Source organism: Vulpes vulpes, chromosome 14 (genome assembly GCF_048418805.1).
Source record: "Vulpes vulpes isolate BD-2025 chromosome 14, VulVul3, whole genome shotgun sequence".
Taxonomy (NCBI): Eukaryota; Metazoa; Chordata; class Mammalia; order Carnivora; family Canidae; genus Vulpes; species Vulpes vulpes.
Window position 1 is genome coordinate 130,714,292 of NC_132793.1, and position 14,843 is coordinate 130,729,134.

General features: G+C 34.5%; 1 long non-coding RNA gene across 1 annotated transcript in view; it reads right to left on the bottom strand.

Annotated features, from left to right (window-relative positions):
* The window catches only part of LOC112923469 (uncharacterized), a 76,870-nt gene that overhangs the window by 26,129 nt on the left and 35,898 nt on the right, over nucleotides 1-14,843 (bottom strand). Inside the window, exon 4 of the long non-coding RNA XR_011996811.1 lies at nucleotides 11,390-11,486. This is a non-coding gene — a long non-coding RNA (uncharacterized lncRNA). The remainder of the gene's footprint in view (nucleotides 1-11,389; nucleotides 11,487-14,843) is intronic.

Consider the following 14,843-nt stretch of genomic DNA (forward strand, 5'->3'; position numbering starts at 1 on the left):
TTAACATTCTCATTTACAGGAACATAAAACTATACCTATTAAATATTCAAACATCCAATTTACACCTACAGAATCCACAGAATCAAATAAAACATGTAATTATTAAGTCTTTCCCCTTTACCCATTCTTGTATTCCATCACACCTAGAATAAAAGACAAATTCCCTAGGATTGCTGTGAGGCCCTGCATGGAGTGAGTGGGTCCCTGGGTCACCCTTCAGTCCTTATGCTCATAAGTTCTCACTGGCCTTACACACTCGCCTTACACTCCACCTGGCCTTTGTTCTGAGTCCCTCTGATTCTTGCCCTTGGTGACCTCTTTATGATAGCCGCGTCGATGCCTATGGTCCCCTGCTTTTAAACTCTCAATAAAGTATCTTCATCACTCTGTATCCCTTGACCCTCTAAGTTCTCTCCATGTCCCCTGTAATTATCTCTATTTTATCTTCATCCATCTATTTCCTCACAGTGTCTTCTCTCACTAGGATATAAAAGTAAAAGAGTAGAGTTTTGAGTTTTTTGCTCAGAACAATATTCCTGGCACCTAGAGTAGTACAGGAACACTAGGAACTCAATGAATATTTATAGAATAAATGAATGAATCAATCAAACTAATAAGCAATTTGGTATATATTCATATGTAAAATACTGTGTGATAGCTTTTTGCTTATGTTGTTGTTGCTGTATGTATGACATTCTGACATTAAATGGATTGGGAGCAGTTAAAAGCCAACCCAGCACATATTATGAATCTGAGAAATGTGTTGCAAATAATAATGTATCAAACGGAAGGTACAATAAAATGACTTTTGGTTCAGGTAACTTGAATTATCCCAGACTCCAGCTCATAAAATCAGCTAAAACCCAACCTTATTTTTTTGTTTGTTTTCTTTTAAAACAAACAAAACCCAGACATAAACAAACCCCAAACTCTTTCTGCGACACCTGGTTCCTTCAAGCCATTGCACTAAATTGATTTTTTTTAAACAATTTTTGGAAAGAGATTTTTATCATGGCTTCCTATCTCCAGTGTCCTTTTTATCATCTTATTTTTCTGGACTTTGTTAAGTGCTTTTTAATCATGTCTTTCAGATTTTTGAACATAATAAATACAATAGATCTCCAGACCAGCTGCTTCTGTTCCTAAAATAACTCTTAAACATATCTCTCCCCTTTTTTGTATCTTATCTCCAATAACTCAACAATTTCCTATTCACATCTAGTCCTTACATGAAATAAGTCATTTCCATTAATCCATAGTCTTAAATCTATTTATATACAATATTCCTTTGTTGTATCTGGGGTGTAATATTCACTGGTTTTAATCAGTCTCTTGCTTTCAGTTTTTGTTGTTGTTGTTGTTGTTTCGTTGTTTTGTTTTTTTGTTTGTTTTGCTTTCAGTTTTTAAGGGTACAATACATTATTGGTACAATAGTATATAGATTCCTAGAGTTTACTCAGATTGCTTGACTGAATCTTTAGAACCTTAGATCTGTAATATCCCATTTCCCTGTGGCCCACAGCCCCTGACAACCAGCATTCTATGTTTGATTCTATGAATGTGACTATTTTAGATAATTCCTGTAAGTGGAATTTGCCATATTTGTCTTACTGTGAGTGGTTATTTCACTCAACATAATGTCTATAAAATTTATTTTTGTTGCCATATATTGCAGAATTTCTTTCCCCTTTTTAAAGTTTAATTGTATTCTGTGTGTGTGTAACTATAGGTAGAAATAGGTAGACTGATGATAGGTAGTTAGATCAATCGATCGATTGATCGAACGATGATAGATGATAGATCATATTTTCTTTATGCATCTGTCATCTTAGCTATTATGAATAGTGCTGCAATGAATATGGGAGTGCTAAAATATCTGAGATCCTGATTTCAATTCTGTTGGATAAACAGAAGGATTTCTGGATCATACATTTGTTCTATTTTTTGAAGAATCTCCATAATGTTTCTATAGCAGCTGTACCATTTTACATCCCCATTAAAAGTGTGTAAGGATTCCAATTTAGTAAACGTGGATTCCAGTTATTCTAGTAAATGCTTGGTGTTTTTTTTCTGTCAGCCATCCTGACAGATATTAGATGAAATCTCATTATGATTTTGATTGGCATTTCCTTGATTAGTGAAGAGCATTTTTCCGTATACGGTGGCTATTTGTATGTCTTATAAGGAGAAATGTTTATTCAAGTCCTTGGGATCCCTGGGTGGCGCAGTGGTTTCGCACTTGTCTTTGGCCCAGGGCGCGATCCTGGGGACCCGGGATCGAATCCCACATCGGGCTCCCGGTGCATGGAGCCTGCTTCTCCCTCTGCCTGTGTCTCTGCCTCTCTCTCTCTCTCTGACTATCATAAATAAATAAAGTTAAAAAAAAATTCAAGTCCTTATTCAACTTTTAATGGGATACCAGATTTATTGCTACCAAGGTCTCAGAGTTCCTAATATATTTTGGAGATTAACCATTTGTCAGATATGAGGCTCACCAATACTCTGTCCCTTCCATTGTTACTTTTCACACTATTGATTGTTTCCATTGCTATGCAGAAGTTTTTATTTTAATATAGTCCTACTTATTTATTTTTGGTTTTGTCCCCTAGGCTTTTGATGTTGTATCCAAGAAATCATTGCTAAGATCAGCTTGTCATACATGCATGGATTTATTTCTAGGCTCTCTATCCTGTTTCAATGGTCTATATGTTTTTCTCTATGCCAATGCCATACTGTTTTCATTACTGTAGATTTATAATACAGTTTGAATTCAGGAAGTGTGGTGCCTCCAGCTCTGGTTTTGTTTTTCTTTTTAATTTTTTTTTTATTTATTTATGATAGTCACAGAGAAAGAGAGAGGCAGAGACATAGGCAGAGGGAGAAGCAGGCTCCATGCACCGGAAGCCTGACGTGGGACTCGATCCCGGGTCTCCAGAATTGTGCCCTGGGCCAAAGGCAGGTGCTAAACCGCTGCGCCACCCAGGGATCCCTCTGGTTTTGTTTTGTTTTAAGATTTTATTTATTTATTCATGAGACACACACAGAGAAAGGCAGAGACATAGGCAGAGGGAGAAGCAGGCTCCCAGTGGGGAGCCTGATGTGGGACTCCATCCCAGGATCCCAGGATCATGACCTGAGCCAAAGGGAGACACTCAACTACTGAGCCACCCAGGTGCCCCTCTTGAGATTGTTTTAACTATTCATGGTCTCTTGTGGTTCCATATGAATTGTGAACTATTCTTTTCTATGCCTGGAGAAAATGCTGTAGGGATTTTGATAGGGATTGCATAGAATTTGTAGATTACTCTTAACAATATTAAGCTTCTCAATCCATAAACTTCTATGTCTTTACATTTATTTGTGTCTTCTTTAATTCTTTTCATCAACATTTTGTAATTTTCAAAACATAGTTTGGTACTTCTCTTTCCCATAGTTAATTAAGTTAATTACTCGTATTTTATTCTTCCGGGTCCTATTCTAAACGGGGTTATTTTCTAGAGTTCCTTTTCAAATAGTTTGTTGTTAGTGTACAAAATACAACTGGTATTTGTATGTTAATTTTGTATCCTGTAGCTTTCATTCAGATATTAGTTCTAACAGTTTTTCTATGGAGTTTTTAGGGTTTTCTATATATAAAATTATGACAGCTACAGATAGGGACATTTGACTTCTTTCAGTATTATTTCTTTCTTATATTAATGAAATGTCTCTAGTTTTAGTTAATTTGTTTCCTTTGAATTTCTCTTGCCAAGGCCAGGATATGTTTTCTGTTTTTCATGTTTGATGTATACATTTTTAGTTCTGGCCTTGGCATACTCCTCTCAGCTGTACTACTGCACATCTTTCTTCTTAGTTTTCTATCTTATTTATCAACATCTTTCAATTATTTCATAATGTTATACCTAATGTGTTATATTCATGCAATCTCTTTTACATGTCTCTTTTTGCTAGGAAAGCTATTTTGAGTTATTTTATCATATAAGACTAAATTCTTTCTCATGAAAATTCATCTGTGCCCACAAATTCAGCTATCAGTTTATATGATGACACCTTCCTAGATTACCTATCCTAGATGAGTCTCTCTCCTAAATTAGAGTAGTATACCTAATGGCCTAATAGATACTTCCCCCTAATAATCTAAGATCCATAACTGAAAATATAACTCATCCTCTCTTACTAAATTGCATTACTTTAGAGATTTGTTCCACCATCTTGCAAGAAGGATAAGCTTCTAATTCTAGACTGTATTGACATGACAAAAATGCTCGATTAATATTTCTTAAAAGTTAAACATTCCCAATTCCTACACCTATTGCTTGTATATCCTCTTACTCCAATAGCTTAGATACATTGGAGAACTGTAATTCTAAAGCCATCAAACCAATGTCTCAGGGGTAAGCTGATTGGATTCAAATCCTGTGTCCACTGTCTAATAACTCTGTGGTATGAGAAATGTGACCTAAATGCCTCTGCTTTCCTCTGCTCATCTAAGATTTGAGGATAATAATAATAGCACTCATTCAGGTGGACTAAATGAGATAATACTGATAAAGCACTTAAAGCAGCTCCTAGCATGAAATTACTCTTACTGAATAGTATATATTATTATTATTTATTAAATTAAAATTGTCCTTACCTGTCCAATGATAATGTATAGACCAATTATAAATTTTACCTAAAAAGATTTTTTTTAAGATTTTATTTATTTATTCATGAGAGAGAGGCAGAGACACAGGCAGAGGGAGAAGCAGGCTCCATGCAGGGAGCCGGATGTGGGACTTGATCCCGGAACTCCAGGATCACCCCCCGGGCCAAAGGTGGCACTAAACCGCTGAGCCACCTGGGCTGCCCGTAAAAAGATTTTTATTTTTTATATTCGTGCACCCTCCAACTCACTGTGGAGGGTAGATGAAGATTTTGCAATATGCAAATTTATCATTCTGATGCTAAATAGTTTTCATTGACTTCTTAATTCTGTCTAGATAATGGTTCCTCTCCTTGACATTGTTCAAAATGCCTTTGGAAACTTTCCTTACCTGTTTCTCCAGCCAGATCTCTATAAATCAATCACAGATTCAAGTGGATAAAAATAATATGGGTAGGTTAATACATTATAATCAAATACTAAGGGAATTTTTAAAATTTGACATCAGAAAAATGTTTGGAGCAAATATTTTTGATAATACTTTATTCCATAATTAAATGTTATTTTCACATTTTATCCTTCCCTTCCATAAATTTTACTAACTCATATTTTCTGGAGAGTTACCTATTTATTAAAAATATACTAGCCTAATTTAATAGATAAATATCATATTAATATTTCTTCAGAGCATAAAACAAATGACTTTTTTCACTAAGTTAATAAATTCCCAATAACAAAAATACTAAATATAATGTGGGAAGACTCAAACCAATATTAAAGATTTAGAGTTTTTAAAATCCCTAAATAAAACATGTGAAAAGCAAAATCCAATAGTATCTTAAAATAGTATAGCATTATCTGCCTCTGAAACACAGGGTAAAGTTCAGGGCTTGGGAAATAAACTAGAAAGATACAAATATATGAAACCTTGAGATTGCATAAGATCACCGAAAACAAAACAATGAAGGGGAGAGTAGAAACATTTAGTGTTATAATAATTAGAATTCTAGTTAAAAAAGGAAAATGGAAAGAAAAGACTAATAATGGAAAGCCAATGTAGTTAAAGTGCAATTAAGTAAAGTGGGGTATAGTGGAAATTTAACTTGCCCTAGAATGCAGCCATGATGCTATGATGAGCACATAAAAAGTCATCTGGGTTCTGAAGGATTTGGCCTTTGGTATTATTCAAAAGATCATAGAGGCCATTTTGGGGGATTAAAGGCTGATTGGTGAGGTCTTATGTTCAGACAAATATTGCAAAAAAACAGCTGAAACCTAGACTTTGTCAGTAGAAAAATAAGACATATAAGATATCTGCAATCTTTCCTATTTAAAGAAGATTAATACTATTAAGAAGTATGTTATATATTTTTTCTCCAAATATTACATTGTCTGATATAGGTATGTTAGACAATATTAATAATGGTATTCATTATATTAGTAGATGAAGGTAAGAGAGAGAAAAACAGATCATCCATACAGACACCGAAAAGTCTTCGATGGTATTTGGTATCTATTATCTGATTCATAAGTCATTGTGGTAAACTGTTCTAGGAAACCTCTATAATGTATGAGTTGTCCACAGATTAATATCTAAATTTAATATATGCTAATTAAAACTTCCAATATATTTCTGTAACTAGTCCAAGTGATATTTGAATTCATGTGAGAAAAAATTTCCATCACAATTGTCAAGAAAATTATAAAAGTGAACAGCAATGAGAAGGGATTTGTATTATCTGTATATAAAGGATATTAAACTACATTAGATGGTGAAGAATACATAAGTGGATTTTTAAACAGAATGGTAAGCTTCTTAAAAGACTGTATGTGAGAATATGTGTACATAACCTTGTTTATATGTGTTTATTTGTACACAAAATGACGGTGTTTCAAGACTGTAAAAAGAAAGAATATTAACCAAATGATATATGGACATTTGGCTTGTTGTATAAAATTAAGTAAAAATGTATCCCTCAGAAACAAATATTTTAAATGTAAAAGAACAACGTTATAGTCTCTGACGTTGGCCATAGCAACTTTTTTCTAGATAGGTTCCCTAAGGCAAGGAAAACAAAAGCAAAAATAGACTATAGGGGCCATATCAAAATATAAAGCTCTGCACAGCAAAGGAAACAACTGAGGAAACGAAGGGGCAACCTATGGAATGAAAGACGATATTTGCAAATGATATATTTGATAAAGGGTTAATATCGAAAATATATAAAGAACTTATAAAACTCAGCATCCAAAAAAACAAAATAAAAAAATGGGCAGAAGACATAAACAGACATTCCTCTCAAGAAGATATAAGATGGTCAAGAGACAAGTGAAAAGATGCTCATCATCACTCATCAGTGAAATCCAAATCAAAAGTACAATGAACTGTCACTTTGTACCTGCTAGAATGACTAAAAAAAAAAAAAAAAAAAAAAAAAAACCACAAGAAACAACAGGTCCTGGCAAGAATACAGAGAAAAAGGAACCCTCTTGCACTGGGAGGGAATGCTGGTAGGAATGCAAACTGGTGCAGCCACTCTGGAAGACAGTATGGAGGTTCCTCAAAAAGTTAAAAATAGAGCAAACATAATGATCCAGCAATCACACTACTGGGTATTTACTCCTAAAATAAAAAAACAACACTAATTCAAAGGAATACATGCACCATGCACCCCTACGTTTATAGCAGCATTATTTACAATAGCCAAGATATAGAAGCAGCTCAAGAGTCCATCTGCTGATGCATGGATAAAGAAGATACATATATTGGAATATCATCAGCACAACAAAGAATGAAATCTTGCCATTTTTAATGACATGGATGGAGCTAGGGGGATAATGCTAAGTGAATTAAGTCAGAGAAAAACAAACACCATATGATTTCATTCATATATGGAATTTAGGAAGCAAAACAAATGAGCAAAGGGGAAAAATAAAAGAGAAGTAAACCAAGAAGTTGAGCAAACTGACAGTTACTAGAGGGAAGGTGGTTGGGGGGATGGATGAAATAGGTGATGAGGATTAAGGAGTGTACTTGTTGTAATGAGTATCTAGTGATTAAAATAAAGGCTTAAAAAATAAAAAAAGAACAACACTATAATCAGAAAATTAGCCTAAAATATAGTGTGCATTTATCTAATGGAGAGATTTCTTACATGTCTAAAAGAAAATTTTGCAACATTTAGTCATGTTAATATTTCAATGTGCATATTAAAAAACAGTAAACAGTATACTTAGAGACAGAACGTGAAAGCAAGCATAAATTGAACATTTACTTCACATATTTATATCTTCTTTAATACACCTAATAGTAGAAAGAATTAGAAATCCAAAAGAAAAAGAGAAAGAAACTGATAAATTTGGGCAAAAAATGGTACAGGCAATTTACAAAATAAATGTACAGATGCCAAGAGATATTTCCTATCCAATTTACAAAAATGAAAACAGTCATAAGTTCCAATAATAGCAAGTGCAAGGAGTATTCAGCAATTCCCTCTATGCTGCTGCTGTTAGTGCAGAATGGGGTAATATTTCAAGATTCCTTGAAATAAACTTGCCAGTTTACATTAAGGACAATTTTTTTAAAAGATTTGGTTCCCATTTATTCTACATACAGGAATTTTTCCTTTTATGGTAGCCATAAATAGACAAACATAATTACTACAAAGTTATTTAGATAGGACAACTATTAGAAAGAATTTAAGCTTTGGCAATAGAAAAGTGCTTTAAAAATAGGCTTATCTGTAGGATAAATTGGTAGACATAAAATGCAGAGGATATTTAATCATGAACTTGAAAAAAGCCTCTAATATTGGTAAATTCGGCAATGTCTAATTTACATTCATATTCATGTGTTTATATATGTGTGCATGCACATGCCAGAGATAAATCTTCTAATTAACACTTTGTATTTTGATTAAAGACTGACTTTAATTTCTTTTTTTTTCTGACTTTAATTTCTTCAGTGAGATTTTCTGCCCTACTTGAATTTCTATAATAAATATATGCTGATTTTATAAAAAAAAAACATTAAAAGATCATTCGATCATACTTAAAAGTATTCGATCATACTTTTCTTCTCTCAGCATGCAAATCTTTTCTTTTACTGTTTTTTTTTTCCTTTTCATACCTCTAAATAATATTTATTTATTTCCATATGTATTCATGCCTATTTGTGTGTATGTGTGGTATGTGTGTATGTGTATGCATGTGTGTGTATCAAGGAAGCTGGACCTGAAGGGCGAAACTGCCCTTGTAATAGATTTCCAACTTCCATGTTTTGTAGAAATCATTCTAGAATCTGCAAGCTACCAAGGAGGTCCTTATAAATAGCTATCCTCTAAGTTCTTGATCAGTCTTTTTGCAATTACTATATAGTTAAAGGTATCAAACCTTAGAGTTATGTTTTTTTTTTTTTCTTTTAAATGGAATTGGAAATCATAGAAAATTGGGCCTCTGCTGTTTCTAGAAGGTGAAAGCCAGACCTGTTCCTATATTTCCTATATTCATGACTGCCTTCTTGTATTGCCAAGTTCCTGGAAAAAGAACACATCACTACGAATCCCATTTCTATATTTGCATGTGATCAATTTGAAAAGTATTATAAGAGTTCGTTGCATACAACTTTCTCTCAAGGAAGTTGGAATTTATAAAATTAGATGTATTTTTCAGGGGTCAACTCAGGGTTTTTCCAGGGAAAACCTCTGGAAATTGGTTCTTTGCTTATCTTGAATTAGGTATATAAGAGATAAGATGGGTGTACTAGCAAATAGATTCGAGAAACAGGACTTGAACACTCAAAACCAATCTTAATAAAAGAAAAGAGAAACAAATGGAAAGAAAACAAAAAATATCAGAACAAAAAATAACTATTTTGGATATAAGCTGGAAATGAAATTTCTCTCATTCTAAGTTTTATTGGATAAAGTCAATTCATTTAGCCACTGAAAAAAGCAAAATTAAAAACAAAGAAGAAAAATAACTAATAGAAAGTATTATTAATCTAAAAATAAAAAATGTTCTCAGACTTTATAAAAAATAAATTTTGAGGAATATGATGTGTAAAGTAGATGGTATTAGTTAGTACTTTCTCTATATTATATTGTTTATTTGAACATTTTCAATTCTCCCTCATTAGCATGCAAATTCTATGAGGCAGTGAACTTGTCAGTCTCTTAGTGATTAGCAAATGTATACTAATGGCATAATTTACATATCTATATTCTAACTTGCTTTATTCTCAGTGCAAATTATTTTCTAAGTTTTATTCTCAGAGATTTAAAAAAAAATCTCCTTTTTGTGAGACTACCTCATCCTAACCTCCAAGTGCTTACAAAAAAATGTATTTTTTTCCTTCATGAACTCTTTGTTCACAGAAATAAAAATGGTCAGGTCAAAGTGAAAAGTTTTAAAGCATGATCTTAAGTGATTTATTGAAAACACTTTGAATATTCTAATTGATCATAACAATCTATTGTCTAACTAATATGCAAACTCTGCTTATCTGCAGATTCTTTTACTCTGTGACAGAGGTTCTCCAACACTTTTTTAGCAGTTTTTTAATTTAAATTCAATTTGCCAACATATAGTATAACACCCAGTGCTCATCCCATCAAGTACCCCAAACTTCTTTTTCTGTTTATTTCCAATGTACCCCCAGGAAAAATGTGCGGTGGATGGAAGTCAACCTAGGACAGGATGCATCCAGGCGTGGCTGCACAACTTTTGTTATTTTCATGTGAATTTAAAAGTTTAGGGATCACTGACAAATGATATTCTACTATCATTATTAGTAAGCAAAATGAAGTATATCAGGCATGAGTTGTTTTTAGGTATCCCAAGCAGCAACCTTCTGGTCACTTTTTAAGAATTTTGTCCTACAAATCTTCTCTTTGATTAGCAGGGCCTTGGGTTTCTGGCATAGGTTCTGACATTATAAACAAATCCAAGGTGCTGACCTGGCTCTCAAATATGGAAGCAAAATGAACTTCAAAATATGGTTGGGGGACAACAATCCAGGCAAATACACACATGTGCACACACGTACACACACGTACACACACGTACATGGAGTCTGAAGAAGGAGAAAGTGCTAAAGTAGCAGGAGGAAAATGCTGATAAAACTAGAGAGGGATTTGATTTCTGGGTATGATACTAGGCTGGGCCAGCTATTGAAGATCCTGGTTAGTGGCATATTCTTCCACCTGTCCTCCAGGAACATATTCAGGAGGATAAGGAGAACAAAACTTCTAGAGCTAGCTGGGAGACAATAAAAACATCAGCTCTAAGTTGTATGTACATGTAACCAGAAGCCACTGAGACAGAAATGAAGAAGGAAGAGGTAGAAATGCAGCCATGAAGAAGCAGATGAGAGGAGCACCTGACAAGGGCAGAGGAATAGTCATGACTATATCATTAATGTTACCTTCTTTAAAGCAAGAATTGCAGAAGCGAGACATGAGACAAGGGCAACTATTTGTTAGGTACTTTGTGTATACATGTCTTATCCATCACATTTTATTCTCACAACTACCTCATAAGTAGATGCTACTAGTAATCCATTTGAAGAAGAGGAAAGTGAGTGACGAAGAGGCTAGTTAGTAGTTTCTGGATCATGGTTAGTAAATGATAGAGTTGGTATGTAATCACAATCTGACTTCAGAATTAAGTCCTCAATGCATTATACTGAGTAATATGCTATCACTGAGCCAACCACCAAATGTGCATTTATATGAACCTACTTACCTCCTTAAGGTTCAATCTAGTTACTTAAGTTAATTCCATTGTTGTGATCAATTCTCTATACTAATCACGACCTTCTTGTATGACTCCATAGATGTACCTAAAATAAAAACAGGTAGAATGAATTATGTTTCTAATAAATGCAAAGGCATTTACCAGTCAACACATGATTAGTGTCAACTGTTCTTAATGCTTCTGACAACTAGCAAATTGCTTGGTTACAAGCAAATAGATGCTTCAACGGAGACCTGTGACAAAGGATAAATGACAAAAATCTAGGATTGAATCCTGCCCAATCTCTCAACCACCGTTAAATCAGCCCTAAATTAGTGAATTGAAGTTTTACCAAAAGAAAACAGACGACCTATGCTCTTTGTGTCATTCTATCAATTCAACAATGGACACCAACCTGTGAATTCTCTTTACTTTCATCTACTTCTTCTAGGTTTCCTAGAATAATATGCCTAATAATAAAAAGACAAAAAACAGAACTCAATTTGATTAGTGCACTAAATTTCTATTCATTGCACTAAACGTCATCATTCTTGTTCTACCACTAGGATATTTCAATGTCTCTATTCCTCACTATGGTTTAAGTTCCACAGCAGAAGACTACTACAGATAGTTCTGTTTTTTTTTATTGTTTTCTTTTTTATGTCCAGCATAACATATAACACATAGTAGTTGATCAGTAAATACTGGTTGAAAGAAGATGTGAGTCATAGGAATATAAATATTTGCTAAATAGATGCATAAATATTTACAAAGAAAAGTGTTCTACTATAAATCAGAAAGATTACCAACATTTAAAAAAATATCAATCATGAATTTACATAAAATATGAACAACCAAAATAAGGCCTCATCATTATCAGTGTTTCTGGCCATGCTTCCACTTTACTACTTTCTTATTAGAGATGGTCTTTTTTCTTTGTCCTCAAGCCTTGAGTAGAATTGTTTCCACTTGCTCTTCTACCTGACACTTTAAGAACTTATTTAGAATGTTTTCCCTTGTTTTTGAGCCTAATCACAATCCCATGAATGTGTATAGCAATAACATGCAATTAAAAACAAAAATGCATAAAAGTAATCATCTTGGTGTTGTACAACACAAAGGATCGATGCAGAATTTCTGATTTGTTTGCTTTAAAGTGAAATAAGATAATGTGTAGGGATTCTCTACATAAGCTAGCATATAAATGGATATGTGTAAAATTGAGCATTTCAAGAAGGTTGCATAGAGGAGCCTTCATTCACCTCCTCCCGCAGGCACATCAAATATATAGCTACATATGAAACAATTCGCTCCACAACAAAAGATTAAACGGTCACATCAAGACAGGTAGGAGAGAGAGAGACACAGTCTCATCAAAACTCCTCCCCCAGCACTGCAACCAACAATCTGGAGGGATCTCAGAAATATAGAGCTTCTACCAGAGTGAGAAGCTTGGGTCCCACATCAGGTGCCTCAAGCCTTGGCACTTGCACCAAAGAGGTGAGCCCCTGAAGCTCCAATTCTGAAAATCAACAGGGCTTATGTCCAGGAGACCCAAAGAAGTGTAGGAAACTGAGATTCCATTCCTAAAGGGCTTGGGCATAGATTCTTCATTCATTTCAGAACCCAGCAAAAAACCCAGTAGTTTGAAAAGTACCTAGATCATATGTGAAAGGGATTTGTTAGCTAACCTTAAGGCATCTGCCAAAGGGACAGTGGCCTGTTGGAACTCTCCTCAAGGCTGGATGTCCTGGACCCCCCCTTTTTTTTATTTTAAATTATTTATTTATTTATTTATTTATTTATTTATTTATTTATTTATTTATTTTTTCTACACTCTCTCTTTACCTTGCAAGGATTGGCAGGTACATGCAGTCATAATACACTCCCCTGTTCACTAGAGCCATTCCATTAAAAGGAGCATGCTCTGCACCCTCCCACTCCCCTGCTGAAACCTATGGGCATATCTTGGCCTTATGCTCTCCTGTTGCCTTGCCAACACTGGCTGGTATGCAGTTTACACAGGGCTAACTCTTGAGCACCTGGCTCCAGCAGTCAGTGAGGCTTGCATTCTGGACCCGATGGAATTGAAACAATCAGAGAGATAGAACTTAGTAGGCTCCAGACCACAGGGTACTGCATAAACCGTGTTGAAACATAAATCCAGTCTGCCTATGAAAAAGGCCCATTTATTTATCTGGACCTTTAGTTTGAAGGGCAAGTTTTGCTACATATCTAGAGGCTATGGAGGTGTTCCCAGGTAATGTAGGCCATCTTTGTGCTCTCTCTTGACCTTGCTACAACTTCCTGGTACCTCCAGAAAGGAGCTTATACACTTTTCTAGAGACCTCATTTTATAACTATTGCCAAGGGGACACTTCCATATCACCAGGTCTGGAGGTCAGCAGAGTTCACAATTGTGGTCCCACAGAATTATATATATTTGAACTCTTTAAAGGCTGCTACCCACAGGTCTGGTTTCCAATCAGCCTCAATCTAGGTGCTGCTTGAAATCTCTCCCTTCAGAATACTGGCTGGTCTTGGCACACCACCACCAACTGGGACCTATCAAGAATAAATCAGATTGGTTAGACAATCATAAAGTTTCAAGGGACAACCAAAAGGTAGGACAAAGTTGAAGTTTCATTTCCTACAAAATATCACTCATTCAGGACTGGGAAAAGTAGGTGTTTTGCCTGATACATTGAAATAAACACAGACAGGCAAAATGGGGAAACAGAGGATATATTCTGAGTGAAAGAACAAGATAGAACCTCAGAAAAAAAAAAAGATACCTTAAAAAATGATGAGCAATTTATCTGTTAAACAGTTCAAAGTAAAGGTCATAAAGATGTTCACCAAACTCAGGAGAAGAATGAGTGAACACAGTGAGAACTTCAACAAAGAGATAGAAAATATAAGAAAGTATCAACAGAAATTAGAGTTGCACAATATAATAACTGAGCTGAAAATACACTAGACAGTTTCATCGGCAGAATCGATGAAGCAGGAAAACAGATCAGCAAGCTGGGAGACAAAGTAAGGAAACTCACCTAGACAGAGCAGGAAAAAGAAAAAAAATGATTTCAAAAAGTGAATATAACTTAAAGAACCTAGGGGTCTCAAGTGGTTAACATTTGCAGAATTGGGGTCCCCAAAGAAGAAGGAGAAAAGGTAAGAAAAGTCATCTGAAAAAATAATAGCTGAAAACTTTCCTTATCTGGGGATAGTTCCAAATAAGATGATCTCAAAGAAATCCACAGCAAGATATATTATAATTAAAATGTCAAAAATAAAGAAAGAATCTTAAAAGCAGTAAGAGAAAAACAGCTTGTTACATATAAGGGTACCTTCCAAAGATGATCACCAGATTTTTAAGCGCAGAAATATTGCAGGTGAGAGGAAAGTGGCATGATGTATTCAAAGTACTAAAGGAAGAAAAAAAAAAAAGCCTTCCAACCAA